The 13,640-nt window shown below is 37.6% G+C and overlaps 1 protein-coding gene across 3 annotated transcripts in view; it reads left to right on the top strand.

Moving 5' to 3' along the window:
- The first annotated feature begins 2,448 nt into the window (after positions 1-2,448).
- The window catches only part of bur (GMP synthase burgundy), a 190,445-nt gene continuing 179,253 nt past the window's right edge, over positions 2,449-13,640 (top strand). The window contains exons 1-2 of one of the 3 annotated variants that reach the window (XM_067136338.2): positions 2,449-2,544; positions 3,549-3,636. The gene's annotated coding sequence lies outside the window, so the exon portion shown is untranslated. Of the gene's footprint in view, positions 2,545-2,578; positions 2,597-2,868; positions 2,888-3,548; positions 3,637-13,640 lie in introns of those variants that run through there. The other 2 variants (XM_067136339.2, XM_067136340.2) reach the window with 2 other exon arrangements.

Here is a 13,640-nt window from a genome sequence, read left to right on the forward strand (position 1 = left end):
AAACAAATACAACCAGGATCCAATAATGTCTTGAATGTTAGTCTTATTGACCGCGAGAATATTATACTTCCACCCTTGCACATCAAATTAGGATTGATAAAACAGTACGTCAAGGCATTAGATAAAAGTAGCCTATGCTTCCAATATTTTTCCACTAAATTTCCCTCATTATCAGATGCAAAAATCAAGGAAGGCGTATTTGATTGACCACAGATTCGTAAACTGGTGAAGGATAAAACTTTCACTGACACGATGACCAAAATTGAGAAAGAAGCATGGAACGCATTGAAAGATGTAGTGACTAAATTCCTTGGCAACATTAAGGACCCTCAATACAAAGAAATTGTAAGGAAAATGTTGGTAAAGTTTAAGGAACTCGGTTGTAATATGAGCCTTAAACTTCATTTCTTAGCTTCGCATCTGGATTATTTCCCTCCAAATTTAGGACCTGTCTGTGAAGCACAAGGTGAAAGGTTTCACCAGGATCTCAAAGATGCAGAACGACGCTACCAGGGACGTTGAGATGTCAATATGATGGCCGATTACTGTTGGTCGATTGCACGAGACGACCCTTCTAGAGTTCATTCAAGAACTTCAAAAACCCGGAAATTCCACGGAAGACGGAAGAAAACGGAGGTGTGAGTCTAACCTACACGTAATGTAAGTAACAAAACTATGTATGTTTAACCATGCAATTTTTATTCAAGGTAAGGTTATGTTAATTTAAAAGCAACTGTACAGCCGAAACTAAATAAGCGCTTTATGCTTCATTTTCACGAATTTCAATATACATTAAAATATAATACAAACCATCTACTTGCTTGCAAAGCAGCATTTGTGTGTATTTAATGCATGCAAAATATGATTACATCTTGCAAGCTGAAATTTACATCAATATATCAAATTTAATCAATACTAAGTATCAACAATTTTACGTAAGAACAAAATAACATTTTGTAAAATTGCCACTAAACCAGACGTGATACGCCAGAACTAATTTTTTTCTCCTCGAATTTTACGTTAAGAAATTCAGAAAACCCACCTATTTTCGTTTTTACTGCACGAAAAAAGCTTTTTTTGCAGGCTAGTTTTATAACAGAAATGCTCACAATCTGCAAAGTACGTAAGTTAGTTTGGACGAAATTATGAGTTACAGTGTCACAGTTCTCTCTATACACTTTTCTACCTACAGTGTCACAGTTCTCTCTATGCACTTTTCTATTTGATATAGTTCACATGATCACTCAGCGAATAAACGGAACCATTATTCGGTGTGTTATTATGCTGTGGCAGAGCCGTGCGCCGCATTCCTGTCTGAGATTTACAGACATATTTCTGTTTTTAGTTCTTCTATATTCAATGGAGGAACGTAACGTTAACGTAAAGAGTACACAGCTGCCAATCAAAACACTGACATGTTATTTAGCACGGAAGTCGGGTTTTGGGCTATCTCGCAGTTTTATATTTCAATACCTCGATGGAATCAAAGAACGTGGTAGCGGAATTCACATTTCTTCAAACATATATTGCTTTGCTCCTGGGAGCTGTGTAGGCCTACGGTACCTGAGAAGGCGATCTAAGCAACGGTGCAGAAAATGGGTTCATCCCTTGAATCAAAGAAGGTTATCTCAGGGCGATTTCGGTAATCTACTGTAAGAAATGACCCTCATCAGTTCGTTTTGGACATGCGGATGAAACCTGAACTGTTCGCCTTTCTTACGATTCGCTTCCCATTTTCTAATAAAAAGTAATGTAAGGTCTCCTTTACCGACATCTATGACCCTATCTATCACACCCCGATGAGATATTTGGATCTATTTGTTTGGATGATGTCATTTTCGTAAACTAGTAGTGCGTCATAACGTTAAAATATACAGGGACACTGTTTTATTTATTATAGGGATTGTCTCGTCCGTTCGTCAGAGCTGCGAGCTTGTCTTCCCCCATTTACCGTCAGATTTCATTGCCAGAAGATATTTATTGCCACCTATTACTTTTTCGGTACAGCGTATTTGTAATTCTTTTTCCTTCTATCATACATACACTCAAAGATTATTTTGAAAGAGAAGTACAAGCGTTTCGTCGAAAGAACTCATTATATCGTTTACAACACGCAATGTTTACCTCTGCTCTGATTGGCTGGTTCTTAAAGTTTACGTGAAATTAACCGCAAGAGTTTGGAGTTTGCAATCCCTTAATTTTACGGACTCGCAGTTAAGTTTATAATAATTTATTTAACGCGCACAATGTGCGCAGTTAAGTTTACGTCGGCGCATTGCGAATGGTTCCATTAGATAAGATGGCCGCTAACTTCTAAGTTAACGTTAATTTTAAGTTTACGATACGTTACGTTTGCATTGCGATTTGGGCTTTAATGTCGATCCTCCTGGAATATCTTGTTATATGCTTCTTTGGTTGTTGTTCTTACTGCCCTCTGTCGGTAAAATTCGGTGGTGTCAGATAAGTGCCGTTCGGTGCCGTTGGTTGGATTGCTTTGCTAAACCAAAGAAGTTTTGTTTTCTGCTGGTCTGTCCGTTTTATTTCGTAAGTATGAATTAGGGAATGTAGAAGACCGAGAGAATGTGGAACTCCTTATGTTAGTGTTTCTTAACATCTATTCATAAATGTGTTGTTACAGTTACGCGCCCTTTAGATTTATTATATTGCCTGAAACGTGGACACAAGTCACTTCTTAATTTATAAATTATTTGTATTAGCATTAAGTGTATTAAGTAATCGATTTTCCTAAAATTATTGCCGGTTTGTTATGTGTTGAATATTAATATGTACGGGGTGTGATAATTCGTTACTTACTGCTGAAGAGTTTTATACAGTTTGAAAATAATGTTACAAAAGGACTGGCTGTTAATGAGGATTTCATTTATTTGTTTGTGGTTTTTTCAAAAATATTTACTAGTTGTTACGTGGTATTGAAGTACCTGTTACATTTTAACCACTTGACAGATCTCGGGGATTAGTGTTGTCCTTGTGTCATCTTTGTGGTTCTTTAACCTGTAACCTATTTTGAAGATTAAAAAAGAGGTCGTGTTACATTTCGACATTTCTTGTTTTAATTGTAATATTATTTGGCCTTTTGAGTGAAAGAAGTATTTTGCATTTGCCTATGAATTAGTGCGTCCTGTTCGATTTTTATATAATTGGATGCTTTTATGCATGTTACCACTTGATAAAATGTTTGTGTTAGCATTATTTTTTCAGTATAATGTTTGATTTTAAAGAAATTTTCCATTTTTTTCAAATTTAGGTAACTAGATGTCCTTACCAGATTCTTGCTCTTATGTAAGCAAAGTTGATAAACTTGCACAATAAGTTATCAGTGTTTTTGGTTGTTTTTTGTTTGCATATTTTTATGTGATAACCTTGCTTGAAAGATTGGAAGTCTTAATGTGTAACTATGTATGTAACAGCTCCTCATTAAAAGTATTTTCTCACCTTTCTTCTGATAAAATTAGGCTATGGATATATCTCAGCATATACAATGGTTGTTTTGTTACAGTAGCATTTATGGTACTGTTGATTGTTCATAGGTCTGGAAAACTGCCAACAGCTGTTTTACAAGTGATGTGATAAGAGTGGTATGGTGGTTCATGTTCAAAATTTCAAAGGATATTGAAGGTAATTCATTTAAAACATTTTTAATAGGACTATGCTTTATATTTAATCATCTTATTGTGATAAAGTAATGTTATGCGCATGTGTATGACGAGACTGGGTGATAATGTTGGTAGACTGTCTATTGATCGTAAAGAAGTTTCCTTTTACATCCTGTTGGTTTAAAATAAATGTAATTAGTAGTATATTGAGATAATTAATGGCAAACTACCTCACTATTCATCTTGCCTGGTATATTATCTGCACACTTTTTAGCGATAGATTTACACCCTAGTGCTGAATCGGTCGACTTCAGTTATCTTCAAGATTCGTATTGGCAACCTTTGAAATACAAACTAAGAATCGCTTATCATCGCTGTGCGACATGTGGTGTACACTTTAAGTACTCGTACTGTAGTTGTTTACACAGCAAAGCCAAACTATAGAATTCATGTTAGGAACATGTTTCGCATCGGGAAATGTTGTATAGCATTATATATTATGTGTGTGCACAGTTGTTGGCGTAAGATAATAAAGGTTTAGAAAATTCATATCGATCGATCATATTATTGATTCAGTTCATATTTCTTTTTCATTCAGTTGGCAGTACTACCGAAACCGGCAGTGCTCCCTTCTTACTCCACAACCGAGTACAAAAATCCATCACTAAAGAGTGTGCATACTATACCTCACTTTGGCGCCACCATTACTTATTGCAGTTTTCCTTCATCCGCATAACCTTTGGTGGTGCTAATTGAGGATCTGCCAGCCTCTGGGCTGATGACCTAACAGGCAGACATACTGTACATACAAATCTTGATGAATCTTTGTAAGTCATCAGTAATGTTGCAGCAATGTGAAAAGAAGTTCCGGTGATTCAATACAATGTATAATATGAAGAAAAGATATTCAAAATAGTTATTAAACACAGACTTTAGATTTTCCAAATCGACATACCGTACGCGCACCTTTTAGCGATACATGGACCACCCTAGTGCTGAATAGGTCGACCTCGAGTATCATCGAGATTCGTATTGGCAACCTTTGAAACACAAACTATGAATCGCTTATGCATCGCTGTGTGACATCTGGCGTACACTTTACGTACTAGTACTGTTGTTGTTTACACAGCAAAGCCAATCTATAGAATTCGTGCTGGGGACAAGATTCGCATCGAGAAATGTTATATTAATGTTATATAAAGTGTGTATGACACAGTTGTTGGCTTAAGATAATAAAGGTTTAGAAAATTCATATCGATCGATCATATTATCGATTCAATTCAGATTTCATTTTCATTCAGTTGGCAGTATTACCGGTACCATGAGAGCTCCCTCCTTACTCCACCCCCATACAAAGAAATATTGCTAAAAGGTGCACGGATTATACATACATCTGTAAAGTCTTTCAGCATTCAGTCTGCAAGTCTGTGAAAATACTGGCTCTCTCTGTGGATGAGTAGTAGTGTGTCGGCCTTTGAATTTCAATAGTGAGTTCATACCCAGCAGAGGTAGTTGAATTTTTGAAGGGTGGAAAAAATTCCATTTAATGCTATGTTGTACAATGTCGGCATGCAAAAGATCTCTGGTAACTCATTTGGTGTTTACCTGACAAAGTTTGTTAGAACTTAGCCAGAGATATCCAAGAGAGATTCGGTTTACTGTGCCATCTAGTAGGCGTAGAGTAAAATGGAATGTCAAAATTGATGACTAAACAGTAAGATGACGTCAAATTAAAATGCTACCAGGTGAGTTGGCCGTGCGGTTAGTCGCGCAGCTGTGAGCTTGCATCCGGGAGATAGCGAGTTCGAATCCCACTGTCGACAGCCCTGAAGATGGTTTTCCGTCGTTTCCCATTTTCACACCATCCAAATGCTGGGGCTGTACCTTAAGGCCACGGCCGCTTCTTTCCCAGTCCTAGGCCTTTCCTATCCTATCGTCGCCATAAGACCTCTCGGTGTCAGTGCAACGTAAAGCAAATAGCAATATAAAATGCTTGCACATGGTTGCTGGGTACAAACTTAGTGTCGGTACTTCAGGGAATAACACACATATTCGTGAGGAAATGTTTATGAATCATAGCTTAAAATCCTTATAGAAGAGAGATGTGCTCATTATGAATACCAGGGACCCACCAGCCTGCCCATAAGGGTAGCCTACATTTACTTATATAGCCTAATGAAACATTTTGCGCACCAGTGTCCATTAGCTACTAGCTATTAGCACTGCCATTGGCTGACACGACGTCATTCCCAGAATTCGTAACTCATAGCTTCTGTTACCAACCTGCGCAGAATAAAAAAACAAAAGGATTTGTTAGTGGATGTAAACTATCTTTGCAAATCCAGGCCAATCTTTCTCTCTGTCTCCCTTCGAGAGGCTTTATTCTATCGCTGCGGCAGATACTGCCCGCTTAGTTTATAACTTCAGGGTTGAATCTGTATTGACCTCCAATCAAATTAAATTGAGAGAGATTGTCCACCTATTAAATACTTTATTTGCCCTGCATTTTCGTAGGGCTAACACATATTACATTTTAGTACTGTTTCATCTTATATATGATATCTTCTGCTAATAATTCATTTAAAAATTGACACAGACCATTGATCCTATAAAAACTCTCTTTAAAAAGTTATTAAAACATTTAAATCACTGATGTTTGCTGCTTATTTGTAATGATTTGCAATTTCTTTTCTTCTAATTAAAAAAAAGTTCTTCTAGTTCTCACAGGTGTTGTAAAATGGTGTATTATGATCTATATTTAAGCTTGAAAACCTCTTAATATGTGTGCTACTGTTACTTATTTCACTTAAAGAACGTTGTAGTTGGCTGGGGAAACTCCTCTCTACCTTGGTTGATGTTTTTGTATTTTTCCTTATCTGCTGATAGGATCACTATCAAAGGGTAGAGAAATGTCCACCTATTCAATACCATTAGCCTAATACAGTGTGCTGTATAATTGGTACTAGTTTCGACTCTACATACATTGGATCATCTTCAGCCATGATCTAATTGGAAACATATGTTTACATACAACCAACAATAAAGAATACAATTTGGTATGTCTTAATCTAAAATGTAAGTCTAAAACATTTATTTATTTATTTATTTATTTATTTATTTATTTATTTATTTATTTATTTATTTATTTATTTATTCTTATCAGAAGCATACATTTTACATAACATAATGGAACTTAATGACATTCATATCAAATAGTGTCTGCCCAGAATTTTGCCAAATCACGGGCATTAGGTGTCGCAGCCATCAAGTTCTCTATTGTGCAACTTAAAGGACATTTACTACAGTTCATGAAATGGGCTGTGGTTTGGTCTTCACCACATTCACATTGTCTGGATGTGCCAGGAAAGCCCCACTTTACCATATTGATTCTTGATCTACCAACCCCAGTGCGAAGCCTGTTCAACGATTTCCACGTAGACCAATGTTCCTCGTGTCCTGGAGGGAGATGTTCAATTGGTAGCATCCAACCAGCAAGTTGAGGATTTCTAGTTCTCCATAATCTCAACCTTGTGGATTGAGCAGATTTGTTTAAATCTTCGGTTGTATTCAGGAAACTCCTCCTAGACCTCAATCTTCGGTGGGCAGGTTCATATCCATACAATGGGTGTGCACACGAGGCAAGTGCTTTAGTTCTCTCATTCATGGATGCAACTTCTTTTCTTATATCTGGTGGGGCGATTCTAGCCAAACAGTAGATTCTATCTCGGGTCTAAAACGTTGATAAAGTCAGACTACACATTTAAAATTGAAACTAAAATAACTCATTAAAATTGTGGTTGGTGTAGAACTATGTCAATGTCCTTATAGTACTGAGCTCGATAGCTGCAGTCGCTTAAGTGCGGCCAGTATCCAGTAATCGGGAGATAGTGGGTTGGAGCCCCACTGTCGGCAGCCCTGGTTTCGTAATTGATGAGTAAGATGACATCAAATTAAAATGCTACCGGGTGAGTTGGCCGTGCGGATAGTCGCGCAGCTGTGAGCTTGCATCCGGGAGATAGTGGGTTCGAATCCCACTGTCGACAGTCCTAAAGATGGTTTTCCGTCGTTTCCTATTTTCACACTAGGCAAATGGCGGGGCTGTACCTTAATTAAGGCCACGGCCGCTTCCTTCCACTTCCTAGGCTTTTCCTATCCCATCGTCGCAATAAGACCTATCTGTGTCGGTGCGACGTAAAGCAAATAGAAAAAAAAAGTGTCCTTATAGTAACGAAGTGTTCTTGAGTCGATCTTGGAGTTGGTATTCATTATCTGTATAGTTGACCCATTTGCTTTTATAAATTATGTCTTGTTGAATAGTAACATGAGTACTGGTTTATATGTAGCTTGAAGGGGACATTTACAACTTGAATAAGTGTTCCTTTTCATCAGATGAAGTGATCTATTGTTTAATTTGGTTTGAAGTGAATCGTAAATTGTGTGCACTCGGCACAGACACAACACCAGACTGACTGTCAGTAAACTATAGCCTACTCCTGCTCCCTCTTGACAGTCAGTCTGGTGTTGGTGCCTGTGTCAGATGCACACAATTTACGAGGAACATAGGCACATTCACTTCATACCGCTACTTATAAACCGTTACTCATGTTACTATTCAACAAGACATAAGTTATAAATCAAATGGGTTAACTATCGTCGGCTGTAACTTGATCAGAGTATATATAACTTCTTCCTGCATACATTGACCAGTACAACTCCAGTTTATGGATGTGTTTACTATAACTAAACAGACCAATTCTGGCATAAAACATACGCCCACACAAATCACACTGAATGGATGGAGGAGGGGGGGGGGTTTGTAATTACAGAGTTTTCTTGATGTCTGCGGCGTTCTCTTTCAAACAGGTTGACAGCGGTGGATGTAGTGTTCCGCCACACTGAGCGGTCCACAGCACATTCTTCCCATGTCTGTATATCTACAGTATACCAGTTGTCCTCATGATGTGTTTCAGCTTGTCCTTAAAACACTTGGGTTGGAATCCCACTGTCGGCAGCCCTGAAAATAGTTTTCAGTGGTTTCCGTTTTCACACTGGGGAAATGCTGGGGCTGTACCTTAATTAAGGCCACGACCGCTACCTTCCCAGTCTAGCCCTTTCTCATCTTTCATTGCTGAAAGTCTTTGATGTTTTACTGCGACTTTAAACAAGTATGAATAAAAAGTGAACAATATGAAGTGGCTGACTATATTCCTTGCCAGTGGCTAAAATCGAAATTTTTGTTATACGACCTAAAACAACTGGCGCTAAGTTATGTGGAGATTATAGAATGATAAGCCGTATGTGCCATTTGTTGAAACTTTCTTAAGGTCATTCACAGAAGAATACACAAGCTCTGCGAAGAACTAATTTTGCCTACACAGTTTTGATTCTGAAATGCATTTGGCACAGCATATAGGTACTACATAGCAATGCAGAGACATAAATTGGCATTTTTACCTGTTTTATTGAGTGTCAAAAGGCCTTTTGACAAAGTGCAACATCACAAGATGATTGAAATATTAAGAAGTATTGGCTTAGATGACAATGATCTGAGAATTATTGCCAACTTATACTGAAATCAGACTGCTTCTGTAAGGTTGGGAGTGGAGCATATGGGAGAGCAAAAGCTCTATCTACATGTCATCTTGTGAGTTAACATTGTCACAAAAGTGACTTCTTTGCTGCTGTGTGTTTTCTGTTCTCTACTATGTTGTTGAAATATACTTTAACAAAGGTGCTCAATAAAGGATGTTACCATCGTTTATGCAGAGCAGAGAGGAAAAGAAGTGTGAGGGGTGAATGGCTTGACAAAGCATGAACCAAAATTTAAGTTAGGATAACAAAAATTTACTGAAAATTTTATTACTTTCTTTTATCTTTAAAAAAATAAATAAAAAAAAATAAATAAATAAATTATGATGTAAACAATGGACAGGGGAAGCTTAAGGTTTAATAAATTTACACAAGAGGAGAAAGAACTCCCGTTTGTAAAATTTAACAAAAGTCAGACCAAGAGGTCTTATAAATTTGCAAGTTTTAGAGATAGGTTAGCCTTTACAATAGCAGGAGGTGGAAAAAAGGGGGTCAATCCAGTTCAGAGGAAGAAACCGTAGCTTCTAGAACAAAAATTACATAGGACGGGTCTCGAACCCTAAAGTATAATTTACAATTTGTAGCTTATATGCACCCTTTATGGGCCCAGGAGATTACATTCATGTTTATAGTCACGCACCTCTGACACTTGAAGCAGCAAATATATTCTGCTTTAAAAGCCTAAACAGCCAATACCATTGCTACCCTTATCAGATATAAAAGCCACTTTCAAAGCATAAATCGAAAGATCCAGAAAGTTCTACAGGGACCAAAGCTTATACTTCACGGCCATAAACAGAAAAGAAAAGAACGGAGGTTACAAGAAAGGCCAAGGCGTCTCCGAAGACCTTACAAAGTAGTTAGTGGGACGTAAAACAAATAACATTATTATAAGAAAGGCCAAGAATAAAATACGAACAATGGAGGCTGAATATACTAAGCATTCTGAGTACAGTACCAGAAATAACACCTAACAGTGCATAAGGCCCAAAGACTCAGTGGATAAGTCATACTACTTTTTGACTAAGAAAATTAAATCAAGTCCAAAGGAGGAAGCAGGAGAATTAAGAATATTAAACCTTACTTTACAAAGGTGAAAACCGTCAATACGGAATGATTCTAATATCTTGTAATATTAAACCTTAGTCGCCAGCAAACAAGAAGTAGCTAGGGAAACAAAGGTACACACTCGTTTGTTCATGCATTTTACAAGATCCCCATTAAGGGTGATTAACTGAAGTCCAAAGACTGCCAAGAAGACCTACATATTAAATTTGAATCAAGAAAACCCTACATTATAATCCAAGTAAACGCAGATCGACCTGGAGTCGTCCCTTAATTAAATGTAGAACAAATTCATGTAGTTAGATATAAGTTTTGCCTTTACAGCATGCCACCTCTTTACTCCAACCCCATCCTCAGCATCTCCCAAGGAAGACCTCAGTTACATTGCACCCTTTACAGTTGTGATTTGATATTTAGAAATTTCATCATGATCCGTATTGAAGTGGGATTACAATAATTGAAATTATTAGGAGTCCACCTATTCAATACAATGACATTTATTAGTGTGAATCACATGTTGTTTACATAAGGTACTAGTGTCGGCACTTATATCGTGCTATCATCAGCCGAAGAGTCAAATCAGGCAAACACAAACAGTCTTAAAACAATTTAAAACACATTATATCGCTTGCATAGATGAATGTTAAATAAAATTATGGTACAAGATGATATTGCACTCTAATATAAAATCCTTTTAAAAATGATGACTCCGTTTTATACACACACTGTATAGTCCAGCTTGTATATGTCTTTAATCTTGTTGCATATACACTGACGAATTTTATTGTCATGTGAGGTTGACACTTGTTTGAGCTGTGGTTTGGTGGTTCCGAAAGAATAAACAATCATGTGGTAGACTTAGTTTGATCCAAAAAAATTTGATTCCCACTTCAGTATGGAGTTTGGAACCTGAAGAAGAAATTAAAAGTCGAATTAGGCAGAAGGAAAGAACGAAAAGAAATGACTAGAGACAAACTCACCTTGAGCAGCCTGTTTGACCGGCAGACTGAGCAGGACTGATGGATGCGATCATAAGGTTAAGGGCCGTGGAGAAGGGGAGGGGCAACTGTCGGGGAGCTAGGGTGACCTAAGTTGACAGCAAGCCTGGCCGTTGTGGCTGAGGTCCGGTTTCGAGGGCCGGACCCCCGCCCCCCCCAAGTACCCTAAGATACCAGCCCCCAGTATAGTGAGATGTGGAGGCAAGGCACAGTCAAAGTCCATGGCAACTGACCGCATGTGAATAGGTTCCCTGGGTAAGGAAGCTGGGCGAATAACTTGTTGGTGCAGATGCACATACTGGACAGATCCGGAACAGAACTGCATATCACCACGCTGGATGTCGACAATGCCCATGGCATTGAAAAGGGGAACTGCAACATAGCACCACTCGACGTCCAAAAATATGTTTTTCCATAGATTTTATGGAAGTTAGACGTGGCTGCTTAGGTGGGAGGAGAGGCACCTTCAAGTGCCTAAAGTTTAATTTTAGGGCGGCTTGGCAGAAGAACAGGAAGATTTTATAAATTATAATTACTTTTAAATTGGGTGCACCCTGACTATGAAAATTTACAATGATCAAGAAATTTAGCACATAATTAAAGAGCAAAAAAGGGCTAAGAATGGCTTCAGTAGTAGAATATAAGGACGCATGAAGACAGCTACATTTAATTCAGATATACTTAACACTAGACTTACTGGCTGTGCATAAATAGGGTTCTTCTAAAGTCAGTAAAGAAAGTAGAATAGTGCAGTAAGAGAAGCAGTTGAACATAATGATGGCTCTACTGACAGTTTGCTTAGACAGAACGTGGCAGAAAAAGGTGCACATCTCTCATCATGGCATGGTTGCTGCAACATCTATGGACACTGGTAAAGTTATAGATATAGAGATCATGACCAAATACTGTCATATTTGTAAACAATCTGGTGATCAACATCATGCTGGTTGCAACAAAAATTTTGAAGGCGCCAGTGGAGGAGTGGAAGCAGCAGGTGCAGTTTGCATTTTCCAGAGGTCTTTAGTGAAAAGAGGGGTACGGTACAGTGAATATGTAGGGGATGGGGATAGTAAAGGATTTTTTGAGAGTGGTAGAAAGTGAACCATAGGGGGATGATGTACAGTAAATATTAAAAAAATTAGAATGCACAGGTAATGTGCAAAAAAAAGAATGGGTTCATAGTTGAGGAAATTAAAGAAAGATATGACTGGGAAAAACTGTCAGGTGGAAAAGGAATAGGTGGAGCAAACAGACTCACAGATGCCATGATTTAAAATTGCAGAACTTTTATGTTAATGCAAGTTGAGCCAATGTGCACGATCTTGAAAGCATGAGATGTGCACTGTGGGCTTGAAGTGTACAGCTTGAAGAACTGGATTCTATTCGTATAAATAAAGCAGACAGAATGGTGGAGGAAATCGAGAAGTGTTCAAGAAGGAAGAGAAGAAACGAGGATAAGGAGAGTATGGAGCAGGACAGTTTTAAAATTAAGATTTCTGTTGCAAGACTTTGAAGTCATTTTTCTCAGTTCAACGTTTTTCTAATTCTAGGTACAGATTTCTCCTACACTATTAATGCTACAGGAATTAAATTTGTACAGCTTGTTCCTACATTACAGAGCTACAAAAATAAGCCAATTTTCTTATAAAATGTATACTTTTAAAACTATGGTAATTTAAGTTTTTTGGAAAAAAATATGACTTCGGGGAAATATATCGTGGCAACTAATAAATATTTTAAAAACTGGTTATTATTCTTGTCAAGGAATGTTCAAGCTAAAGTTGGTAGGAGTTTAAAATAAATACCTTTGCTCAATTTCAAGAAAATTGTACCTGAAAATAGGAAAATTAACATAAAGCGAGATATGGCAGGCTTACTCCCCTTAGCGGGCTTAACTTGGAAAAGAACCCTGAAAATGTACCGATTTTAAATAGGCAATAATAAGGTAACGGCAACAAAAAAAAAAACCCACAAGATACAAGAGGCCCCAACTTGGGAGGTGCATTAACTGCAGGTAATCAGAAGCAGCCATAAAAAAATAAAAATAATAAAAAAAAAAACACAGGATGACTTAGCAATAAGTAGGCAGGCCTTCAAATCATGATAAACAGAAATATGAAAGCAAGAAAATAAATATGTTATGAAGAACTAAGAAGAGAATAACTGGCAGCAAACACAGGATAAACTGAAATAAAAGATCAGCAAATTGATGAAATCCTACCCGAAGATATTATGTAAACAATGTCAATATCGAAATGGGCACACTCCCAAGGAGTGATAATCTACTTACAGATCTCAGCTGATAAAGGATAAAAAGGCATAATAAGACCTCATACCAGAAGAGATGTCTGACGTAGGATCAGGATTCTTAAGA

Source organism: Anabrus simplex, chromosome 1 (genome assembly GCF_040414725.1).
Source record: "Anabrus simplex isolate iqAnaSimp1 chromosome 1, ASM4041472v1, whole genome shotgun sequence".
NCBI classification, from domain to species: Eukaryota; Metazoa; Arthropoda; class Insecta; order Orthoptera; family Tettigoniidae; genus Anabrus; species Anabrus simplex.